Below are 9,221 nucleotides of genomic sequence, written 5' to 3' on the forward strand. Positions count from 1 at the left end.
ATCTTAAGTTCAAGGAGAGCTTAAGTGGTTCGGGTGTATCGGACACCCAGAGTAATTGTCAACTAGTGTGAAGGGGGTCATGAGGTACCATTGATCACCCGAGAGACCGAGATAGGGGGAACGTAAGAGTGAGTGCGTGAGTAACGGACGCTGGTCGGAAGTTACTGTGTGTGTAAGTAACCTATCAGAAAGACGATAGACATCTCGTCAGTTGTGTTGACAATTACAGATAGACTGTGGACGTACAGTCGAGAGAAGTGACCGCTTGGTCGGAAGTAGTCATTTTTCAGTGTATGAATGGGACGCATGCATAACCGGGAGACGAGTTGAGAAAGGAGGGGTGCTGCTGCGAAGCGGAGAAAAGAGACGTCAGGTGGTGTCGCGCAGCGATTGGCTGACAGGAGAAAGACCGCGCTGTGATAGGCCAGCTAGCGAACACGTCATACAGGGTCGCGACGTGATTGGCCAACAGGAGAAAGACCGCGCTGTGATAGGCCAAGCTAGCAAAGCCGCGACAGGATTGGTGGATTGTCATCAGGAAGTAAACAGAGTAGCGAGGCTGGATTTTGTGCGCATAATTATGAAGTGTTTTAAATGGTTGAAAGCGCTGTTTAAGAAAGAGAGGAGAGGATCGTATGAAGGGGAAGAAGCCCCGCCGGAGGGTACGCCAGCTCGTTATATGGCAGTAAATGTTGGGTTGCATACGATCCTTTGGATATCAGAGTGGAGTAAGATTACTGAAGGAAATGAGGAACTGACGTTCCCGAAGTACGGGACGTTCAGATTAGAGGTGTTACATCGATTGAAATCAGTCATGACCTCAAAGAGACCCTTGCCTAGACCAACCCAGTTTGAAGCCCTTGAGGCATGGCTTAGGGCAGCGCATGAAAGGAATATGAACAGACGGCAAGAAAGGGTGAAACGCTCGGTAAGGGCAGTGCAGGATGCCAGGTGGGATGCGGATGCTAAAAGATGGAGAGTGCATAATTTGGAAATAAATAAACTGTACCCAGTGTTAGAGGCGCCAGTAAATAAAAGCCCCATAGAAGAAGATGACGAGAGCGAAACAGAGGACAGCCTGATAAACAGATTACTGACAGACAGGCCACCCCCGTATAATAGAAAAGGGGGAGAGGTCGAGAATACTGAAGGAGAAAAGGGGGGCAATGCAGGAGAGCATAGACTGCTTCCCAGTTCAGAGTGGGATCCTGAGCCAAAGAAAGAGTTGCTCCAGCCTAGTCAGGTGCAACAGGTGGTCGGTAGGTTTGTGGTACAAAGAGCGCCGGAAACGGAAAGCGCCACATCCTACCCATTGCCAGATGCACTACAGGTACCTGTTACCATAGGTCCTATAATATCGATATATGACCAAGAGAGAGCAAAAGGGGAAGAACGGAAACGGAAAGACAGAGAAAGAGCAGAGCAGGCAAGGAGGAACGATACCACTAATTCCCCAAGTCAGATGCCAATACCCAGAGAGTGGAGTACCCCGATGCACACAGCAGGGGACCCAGGAGGAGATCCTGGGGGCCCTAGATGGCCAATGGATCTGAGGGGATCTGGACGAAAATCCTTTCAAGAGCTAAATGAGTACATGAAGCAGTGGGATGAGGCAGTGAAGGCTCAAAAGTGCATCAATGCTGCAGAAGCAGAAAGGGAAAGTCAGGACAGCAGAGCACGAACTCATTGCGGGGCTGGGGAGAGTAGCCCGGAGTGGGACTGTAGAGGGAGTAGGGGAGTCACCCATTGGGCCCGGAATGGAGGTAGAACAGACCTGGAAAACGGGGGCCCCGGGAGTGGAGGGGTGGCGTGCCCGATACTCAGTGAAGAGGAGAGGAGAGCACAAGAGTACAGGAACAGCTTTAAGTGTCCACACTGTGTGCCTGGCACCAGAGAACAGAATGGGAGTTGTGAGAGGTCGCACCATAGTCCCTGTGATGACAGAAATGAGCGCAGCCCAGGGAATATGGGGAACCAGGAAGGATCGTATCGGATACTGAGCGATACGAGGCAAAGGGAGTGTAGCGACCAGAGGGAAAATAACAGAGAGATGTGCGGTGAGAGGAGAGAAGAAGACGAGAGTGGGCAGAGAGAGAGTAGGGATAAAAGGCCCGTGTTCCATCACCTTCCAAGATTGGATGGCCGAGCATGGGACCTGGAGAGATGGGAGCAAGGGAGGCCACCCATTAATTCTCCTGAGCCCAAACGCAGAGCTCGAAGTTGGGATGGTAGGGAGACCAGTGAGCCCCCTTCAAAAGACATATTGCGAGCTGAGATAAAAGCCAAGAGACTTGATGTCTCCAGCTTAAGGTCAGATCTGGATGACATGGTAGATGGTACCCTGCCTTTAGAAAGAATGGAAATGTATGAACAGGATGAAATACTGTATATGGCAAAGGACATCACACGAAAAGCGAGAGCAGTCCATGAGAAGTTAGTCGAACTAGCAGGCAAATATATGGTGGACTTGTCAAGAACCAAAGCATTACAGGGTAACCACAGGCTACATTACTCAGATCGAGATCTAGATGAGAGGAGAACGATTGGGCTGAAAACACACATAAGGGAACTGATTACTGGAATAAGGACATGGAGGGCACTAGATAAATGGGAAGAGAGGTGGTCCAAGAAAGGGACCGGCAGAAGAAGCATGATTGGTATAACACCAGGACAGCAGGGAATAGAAGCTTACCCTTTGCGTGAAGTTGCCAATGGGAGCTATGTACATGTCCCTTGGAGTAGGGGAGATTTAGCTGCTTTTACCACATCTTTCCCCAAGTTACGAGAGAGCCCCGTGGAGTGGTACAAGCAAGTCGAGAGGTTTGTAAAGATCTCAAAAGTCCTATGGATAGATCTGAACACGCTGTTTGACATTGTAGTACCAGGAGATCTGTGGACAGCATGCAAGGTTAGCGCTGAGTGGCCCACAACGGAGCCAGAGAGAGATGCTAGGACTAATGGGCCGTCCGAGATCGTGATGGCAAAATTCGAGAGAGTGATGACTTGGCTGAAAGAAAAAGTGCCAATGCAAGACATAGATTGGGTCAGAATAGACAGAACGAGACAGGAACCCAAAGAGACAGTCCATGAATATTACGAGAGATTGCTGAAGGCGTTTAAACAGTATAGCGGCTTGGATGTAATGGATCCAAAGGACATAGGGCAATTTGTGTCCAAGTTCGTCCTGGGACTGAGACCGGATATTAGTTTAATGATTCAGCAACACTCGATTTGTTGGCAAAGTAGACCCCTAGATGAAATACTGAGATATGCCAGGTACTGCTGCGATGAGGTAGACTCCAAGGCTAAGAAACTAAAAGAGAAGCTGATGGTGGTACAATTGCAGGCAGCAGGAAAAGGGGGACCGCAACAACAGCAGCAAGGGACAGGTACAGGAGGTAAGAAGCAGTACAGTCAGAACAAGGGTAATGAGGAGAGTACTACCTTCAGACCCAGAGTAGACATAGCTACCTTGAAGAAAACGACTAGGTGTCACCAGTGCAACGAGTTGGGGCATTGGAAACGCGAGTGCCCTTACAATGTAGAGATAGGAGAGCAAGAGATAGAGGAGGAAGAGGTCCAGAGCGCACCTATGAGAGGGGCGACGCCATACCAAGGAAAGGTGCTCAAAGGGGGGGGGGCTCCTCCCCGAGCCCAGTTCCCGCAACCTCCTCGAGTAGGGAGTATGGGTAAGACCTATAGACAAATGCCCCTGTTTGTGGAAGGTGAAGAGTGCTATTATGTGGACCCATTAACCGGACAGAGAGTGGAAAGAGAAGACTGCACCCTTGGGGCAGCCTTAGAGGTAGATCAGAGGGGACCCTATGTTGAAGCAGAAGTAGCAGGGTGCCCTACGACATTTCTGGTGGACACAGGAGCCACTAGATCCACGATCAGATCAGCTGCAGTTCCAGACCTGCCCATGTCTGGAGAGACCATACAGGTGGTAGGGGTCGCAAACAGGAGAATAACCAGCCAATTGACAGAACCGGTACAGGTGAAAATAGGGAAGTACAGCGATGAGCACCAATTTGTGGTTTGCGATTCAAGCCCTGTGTGTCTGCTAGGAAGAGACCTGTTGTGCAAATTGAATTGTACTATATATTGTACACCCCAGGGAGTGGAGGTATTGACTAATGATGATGATGCAGATTTCAAAGTTGCAAACTCAAGAATATGTGTGGAGCTGTACCCTACTTTGACAGTGGACGAGCTTCCCTGGGATTTGAGAGAGACAGTGGCATCAGAGGTATGGGATTTCACTGGGGAAGAGATTGGATTGGTCAAAGGGGTGGACCCAGTGAAAATTGTAGTGAAACCGCATGCTGAGTTCCCAAGAACACCCCAGTATAAATTGACTCCAGAAACGATTGCAGGCATAAAACCCGTGATCGAGTCCATGATTAAACAGGGAATACTGAAAGAAATCGTGGGTAGTCCATGTAACTCCCCGATTATGGGTCTGCAGAAACCAAATGGGAAATTTCGGATAGTGCAGGACCTTCGAAAGATTAATAACATAGTCGTTTCATGTTGTCCAGTGGTACCGAATCCATCAGTGATACTGTTTCAGATTCCATTCCAAGCTGAGTGGTTCACTGTGATAGATCTTTGTCAGGCTTTCTTTTCGATCCCTTTGGACGAAGATAGCCATTTTCTTTTCGCATTTAAGCTGGAAAATCGCGTCCTAACATGGTGTCGTATCCCTCAGGGGTATACAGAGAGTCCATCGATCTTTAACCAGCTTCTGAAGAAAAATCTTGAAAGTCTAGTGCTGCCCCAGAAGTCAGTTCTGGTCCAGTACATAGACGACCTCCTTGTGGCGTCAGAAACAGAAGAAGCTTGCAGGGAAGATTCCATTGCTTTGTTAAATCACCTAGCTGCCAATGGGCACAAGGTGTCCCCGGGAAAATTGCAGTACTGCCTGACAGAAGTACAGTACTTAGGACACAGAATTGAGAAAGGCAAACGAAAAGTGTCACCAGACAGGATAGAGGCGATCATGAAAATGAACGCGCCTCAGACACAGAGAGAGGTCAGGATGTTCCTAGGGATGGTGGGTTATTGCCGACAGTGGATCGTGAACTTTTCACTGAAAGCAAAGCCCTTGCAAAAACTGACGCACAAAGAGGTGAGTGATCCGGTACCATGGGACAAAGACTGTTTGATGGCATTCTTACAGCTGAGAGAGGACCTGTGTCGTGCTCCGGCATTGGGAATGCCTGATTACAATAAACAATTCTTTCTTTACTGTTGTGAGAGAGAAGGTTGTGCGTTGTCTGTGTTGGTCCAAATCCATGGGAATGCCCGTAGACCAGTTGCTTATTTCTCAGCTACTTTAGACCCAGTAGCCGCAGCGTTGCCCGGATGTCTCAAATCCGTTGCTGCAACGGGTGTCAGCATTGAGAGATGTGAAAATATCGTCATGGGGCACCCGTTAGAGGTGTGCGTGCCACATTCTGTTGAACTGTTGATGACCAGGACCAAAACACAGCATCTGACCAATAGCAGGCTCACGCGCTATGAGCAAGTTATTCTTGCTGCAGAGAACGTGACCCTCAAGAGATGCTCTGTTTTGAACCCTGCTACCTTAATGCCACTTCCAAATGATATTGATGATGATGATGAATATACAGACCATGACTGTCTCGATGTGACTGAACTATGCACCAAACCCAGACCCGACATCGTAGATGAGCCACTGACGGACCCAGATGAAGTTTTCTTTGTCGATGGCTCATGTGTAAGAGACGAAGTTGGGCAGTTGAGAGCAGCTTATGCTGTTTGTACAATTGAAGGAGTTGTGGAAGCAGGGTGCCTGGAAGGAGTACACTCCGCTCAGGTAGCCGAGATTATTGCCCTAACACGTGCTTGCTTAGCAGGCAATCAAATTCGAGTCACCATCTACACCGACAGCCAATACGGGTTTGGGGTAGTTCATGATTACGGGCAGTTATGGTCTCAAAGAGGGTTCATGACTTCTTCAGGCTCTCCCATTCGCAATGGAGAGTTTGTGCGCTTGTTGTTAGAAGCATTGCAATGTCCAGCAAGTATCGCAGTTGTAAAGTGCATCGCACATACCAAAAATGAGGACTTTGTTTCGAAAGGCAATAGATATGCTGATGAAGTTGCGCGGTATTGCGCAGAACAAGGTTACTCTTTCACAGAGGTGGATGTGGGTGGAATAAATGTAAGAACTGAATTAGCCATGATACTGGAAACTGTTGATACTTGGGATGAACTGTCAACCATGCAAGAAAATGCTCCTGATTCAGAAAAGGAAACATGGGTAAAGGCAGGATGTGTAATGGGTGAGACTCATTTTTGGGTCTCAGCAGACGGCAGAGCAGTGTTGCCCAATGAGATGGTGAGTCCAATGGCTAGACTCATACATGGTCCCGTACACTTAGGGAGAGATGCTATGCTGAGAGTGTTTAGACAGACTTGGTACAATCCTAAGTTTAGAATAGCAGCAGAAGCAGTGTGCCAGCGTTGTGTGACCTGCCAGCAGCTGAATGTAGGGAAAAGAACACCAGTTGCACTAAGTCACATAGGAAGGTCTGGAGGTCCATTCAACAGAATGCAGATAGATTTCATTGAAATGCCAAGATGCAACCGCCTCCGCTATGTCCTGGTGGTTGTTTGTGTGTTCTCCAGGTGGGTTGAGGCATACCCTACACGTAGGTGCGACACCCTCACAGTGGCTAAGTTACTGCTTAGAGAACTTATCCCTCGGTTCGGGGTGCCGGCCTTTTTGGAATCAGATAGGGGAACACATTTTAACAGCGAGCTTGTGAAGATGATTTGTGTTGCACTGAATATCGACCAAAAGCTCCATTGCAGTTACCGACCAGAAGCCTCAGGAATTGTGGAACAAATTAATGGCACGATCAAGTCCAGAATAGCGAAAGTTTGCTCCTCAACGACCCTGAATTGGCCTGACGCCCTGCCATTAGTACTCATGAGCCTTCGTAGTACCCCAGACAGAAGAACAGGGTTGTCACCACATGAGGTGTTAATGGGGAGAGCAATGAGACTGCCATCTATTCCAGCTACTGCACTGTTAAATATCACAGATGATATGATCCTGGACTATTGTAAGGGGCTGTCTGACGCCATGCGTTCTGTGTCCCTTCAGGTGCAGGCTGCAGAGGTTCCAGCGTGCCAGGGCCCTTGCCATGACCTGTATCCGGGGGACTGGGTCCTGGTGAAGAAACATGTGAGAAGAAGCTGCTTGGATATTCGTTGGCGTGGGCCCTACCAGGTCATCCTGATCACAAGTACAGCTGTAAAGGTGGGAGGCCTGCCCAACTGGATACACGCGTCGCATACGAAAAGGGTTCCAGCACCTCTGGAAACAGCTCCTCTCTCGGATGGACGTCCAGCTGAGGACCAAGAAGCCATAGAGGGGGCTAGCCAAGCTGTAGAGGTGCCAGTGGAAGCAGGGAACGAGTCTGACCAAGCTGAGGACGGTCAGTACAACAGCGAAACAGAAGACGCTACAGAAGGAGAAGACAGCTGGGAGTACGAGTCTGACCCTGACAGGTCTGAAAGAGAGCGAGAACAGACCAGAAGGAGAAGGAGTAGAAGGGCACGTGGAGAAGCAAATTGGCCGCAAAGAAGAAGTTCTAGCCTGAGGTCAACTCCAGAAGCAACCCTTCCTCCGATATCAGAAGACTCAGACCCAGAAGAAGGTGCTCAGGGCGCTGAAGCACCGGACCGAAGAAGGTCAAGAAGAGTGCGTGTGCCTAACAGAAGATACTCCACACCTGAGTGGACATATCTGGCGACAAATGTCTGTGAAACCGGAGACAGGGAGGATCCGAGCGGTGGTGGTGTCCAGTTCTGAGCCCATTATCACCGTGGAAATACAACTGTTGGTACCCGGTGTCGAACAAGAAGGGTCACTAACATTCGTGCTCCCCAGACCTCCCCGCCTCAGCAAGTTAAAACACATGTTTCTTACAGAATTGAAATTCCCCGACTTTGGTACCACGATAACAGCACATGAAGAGCATACTCTTCGCATGGAAATATTGAACTATGCTATTGAAGCTGCAACCACAAATCTAATAGTCGATTGTTAAAGGACTTTGTAAATAAAGCAAGCAGAAGAAAAGAAGATTACCTAGCGCCCAGGAAGCAGAGAATTTTAGGGAACCCCTTGAGTGGATGGAGAAGGGCTAGGGTTGTCTTTTTGAACTGTGAAAGGACTTTTTGCGAAAAAGGCTGTCAGCCTCCAGCTGTGTGGATTCTAAAGACAAAAAGGGATTGAAAGAGACTGTAAAGGAACGAGAGGAAAAGAACTTTTTTTTGCAAAGAGAAAGGGAAAAGCTAGATTGTCTGACGAAATGGAGGCCGGCACCCCGAACCGCAGAGCTAAATGTATAATAGGTACACTAATAGTAGGAGTGATAATATTAATAGCTTTAGTGGTAACAATTTCTTATGTAAAGGGACATGAGGAAGAGGTAAAGGTAACTGATGCGAATTCTGTAGTAACACTTACACCCACTGTTGCAGGTGAGAAAAGGGAAAACACTCAAGAGAAAGCGTTATTGGCTGCAGAAGCCCGCAGGTTACATGTAGACGAGTCCCAAGGAGACTTTAGGTCAAATGCTTATGCTAAACTTTTGTATGAATACGTGGATGCCATGGAGGTTAAGGATTGCTACGTCTGCATGCAGTTGCCTGCGTCTGTAGATGAAGGAATTCGATATCATCACCTCCCTCTGACATATGGCATTACATGTAGCTTATTGCTTAGTATATTTTATGAGAGAGATAGTTTTGAATACTATTTCTCCAATTATGATTCTGTGTTGCCAGAAGTCCCGAATTATAAGCAGATGAATAAATGGGATTACTGGAAGAGTGAAGACAGATTGGCCAAGTTCTTCATTCCTTGGATTACCTTAGATACTTCACATGCCCGTAGAAATAATCTGACATGCAAGGTGTCAGAAGTCGAGAAAAAGTTCATAGGGCAGGTGGATGATCGTTACAGGAGACAAAAGATTTTGAAAAAATCAGGACAAGGGAAATTAGATTGGACCGAGGAAGAGAAGTCACACAAGAGAAAGGGTAGTAGTGGTCCAATAGCTTTAGATAAAGCGCAGAGAGGAAAGTTATGTCTTCACCGAGCCAAAACGTATTATGAAAATGTATACGTGGGTGAAGTTGACTGTGAACATGCTTTTAATTTAGAGTACTACACTAAG

Source organism: Lissotriton helveticus, chromosome 6 (genome assembly GCF_964261635.1).
Source record: "Lissotriton helveticus chromosome 6, aLisHel1.1, whole genome shotgun sequence".
Taxonomy (NCBI): domain Eukaryota; kingdom Metazoa; phylum Chordata; class Amphibia; order Caudata; family Salamandridae; genus Lissotriton; species Lissotriton helveticus.